Source organism: Coregonus clupeaformis, chromosome 4 (genome assembly GCF_020615455.1).
Source record: "Coregonus clupeaformis isolate EN_2021a chromosome 4, ASM2061545v1, whole genome shotgun sequence".
Lineage (NCBI taxonomy): Eukaryota > Metazoa > Chordata > Actinopteri > Salmoniformes > Salmonidae > Coregonus > Coregonus clupeaformis.
In genome coordinates, this window is record NC_059195.1 from 13595526 (window position 1) to 13598789 (window position 3264).

Sequence of the window (3264 nt, forward strand, 5' to 3'; positions counted from 1 at the left end):
GGGAAATTGATATTATGGAGTGGCACGCAGAATACAGAGAAACTTGATGTCACCTTGAATGCACATTACTTCCCCGATTGGACTGGCAGGTGATATCGGAGGATAAACCTCATTTTCACCTTGTGCTCACTCATCACAACAAAACAAAAGGAGCAGATAGTGCCAAAGCACCCATCCATCATGTTTCAAGTTTTATTGCCTTCAGACTACTGATATCGCCATGGTAGTTTCAGAGAGCTGCACTTCATTTTGCCAAAGCAGGTAATTCTATCTGACTTATATTTTTTAAGGGTCTTATTAAAAATTGCATAACTAAAAGTGTTTCCATTCATATTTCATCCTAGGGTGTAGTAATTGATTTCATCATCCCAAAGTTATTTTCATGATTGGAATGGGGACATTAAAACGCAGTGACCTCCATAATAATCACTTTGAAATGAAATCCACTTTTATTCTCTGCTCAGGCTCTCACCAGTATTTCCAACTATTTATCTAGGGTGATTCCTTTTCCTAAACTGCTCCTTCAGTGCTGGTCCAGAGAGTATCCAGCCATACATCCACCTATATCACTTCCCCATGCTGTATGTGGGCCACTTGAGCTAGGCATCTGACACAACCCTCCTGAGGCTGTGCATCAGTGTGCTAGTTTCTGTATCAGTAATACACAGGCAGGCACAGGCCCAGAAGAGAAGTGGCCCAGAAGTGAAGTAGCACACATGTTATATTTATGTTGATAACACATGGGTCTTGTGCACTGAATGAAATCCCTACACAACAACAATCCATGTATAGGCCAAGGGCTCTATTCAGTTCAACACCAAACAGAACAACCTGTTATGCAGCATACTGCTTGTAGGTCTACTGTTTTCTCTTGTATTATTGTTCTTGTTCAATTTAAAGAAACAAAAGTGAAATGAGGAACAATGTTGTTACTAGAATGTAATTACAGTGTTATACAAAGGTATACTGTACACAGTTGTTGTCTGACTCAGGAATGTACAGTAGGGGTAATGATAATACTGGAAAATGCTCACATACTTGACCACATCAAAAGCACTTTCAACTACAAAGGCTACACAATGGCTCAAGAGACCTCTTTATGACATTATAATGCTGATGCTTATACAGTGAGTGCACTACTATCATACAGCACCAGTGGAGGGTATTGGAAGGGCTAACCAACACAAACACTTAGAATACCCAGTCTCAAATGTGCTTAAATTCATCCAGGATTCTCCACTGGTGTTCCTTGAAAATAATTGATTGATATGCGGGTAATGTGCATTGTTCAGAGCGTATAATTGCATTAGGTCTTTGAAGGCACATTGTCCGTGGTAAACAGAGAACTGGTCCCCATAGGCTTACCTGACCAAAGGCAGCTGTCAGAGTGGTTTAGCTAAACCTGAGTAGGAGGAGCGATGAGGGGCATCTGTAGGGCATGGAGGCACATGTGTCTGTCCACCTCAGGAGGTTTTTGTTGAGAGCATAGAGCACACATGACTGGATATCATACATGTAACAACATTATGTGTTCCTACACTGCACATGATTGTGGTGAAATGCTTTGTACTACATTTTACATCACCTATTACACATTCATTAGCTTGGTGTTTTGGAGGTTTTTAATTAGAGATGATGAGCTGTGGTACAGGCTGTGATACAGATATGTGGTGATAAACAGTTCAATCTCACCCTCTAATCACACCATTACAAGGTGGAAAGTGAATATTGTATTCATGCTCAAAGCTGTGTAATTACTGTTTACTACTTGTCATTCCGGCTTTTCCAAAATTACAGCAGCTCAAATATGCAGTGGCATCTTAATGCATATTTGACTGCGAATCAATTTGCAGTGAAACAATCAATGCACCCATGTCTTGGTGCCACAAACAGATGCAGATTAAAGTGTATCACTGAAAGAAAAGCAATATGCTCTGAGGAAGATTCTCGCCATGGCACAAACTCTTCAATCTCCACAAAACCTATTGGGAAATGGAGAGGCACACGTGGACGAAAGAGGCATGCATTATGGATTTGAACTTCACATTCATTCTAAGGGAATTATGATAATAGTAAGAAAAAGGGATAAATGTGTCAATGCAAACAGTATTGTCAATAGCCATCCTTTCCTGGGGTTTTTAACTGACTGAATAAAAATTAGGGTTTGCCTTTGTTGCTCTTATCTCGCACCTGCAGTACTGTCCAATTTATGCAGGCTGCACCCTGGGCTGGCAAAGTTGCTGCTCCCCAGAGGAGGATGGCAGCATGTTTCAGACAATATAAATGAACCTGTAGACAACTCAAGGTTGATTTAGAGCCGGAGCAACAAGCAATTTAATGATGAACCTGCAACCATACTGATCTTGCCCTTACGCTGACAAGAAAGAATATGTCAGTGCATACCTGTATTACCTAGGAGAATGGTATTGCACTGCTCTGGCCAGGTGAGAATTAATTCAAATGCAAATGTTAGCTGATTTGAAAGAAGACTGGATTAAATGTCAGTCCATTTTCCCACAAACTGTCTGTGATAATAACTGTGGATATTGCATAGCAGGAAGAGGTGGAACAACAAGTGTGATATTTACGATAAGAAATAGGAAACAGTCTCTGAATATAGAGAATATCCCCATGTAGAGAAATAATCCCTAATATTAATTGACAACTACTATGATATTATTGCTTTTTCTTTAGTTTTATCCTCTTGTGAGACTTGTATCTTTACTCACTCAATACAACCATGTTCAGCTTGTATTCTTGAATCATGAACCACAGTCATTATCAGACCATGCAGTGAAAGGAGACAAGATCAAATCAAGATGTGTCATAACAGTAATATAAACGTTATAATTAGGTGAATTGGGATTGGAAGCATTGGATACATGCTGTACACAGTTATTTTGGTCGATCATGTCCACAAGCATTTCCACAGTCAGAAAACAAAGGTCTGTTGTTATGATTGCCTAGCCTAGTAGCCTAGTACCAGCCCCTGGCATGACCAGCCTTTCTGTCTCAACAGGACTGACCACCTTTAACCAAAGCTTTATAGTATTGTCACCACTTTACCCAAACCCTCACAGTTTTTCTATATTAATTCCCATCCCCACATTTTTATGATCCACACACTATCTCTAGGCCTACTGCACATCGAAATGTAGCCTATTAGGAACAAAATCCACAAGCACGTTTTCATCTGCAGCTCTCTCTCTCTGCTCTGTGCGCTCACATCAGTAACTGAATCACGTACCAGCGGAACAGCCCTCG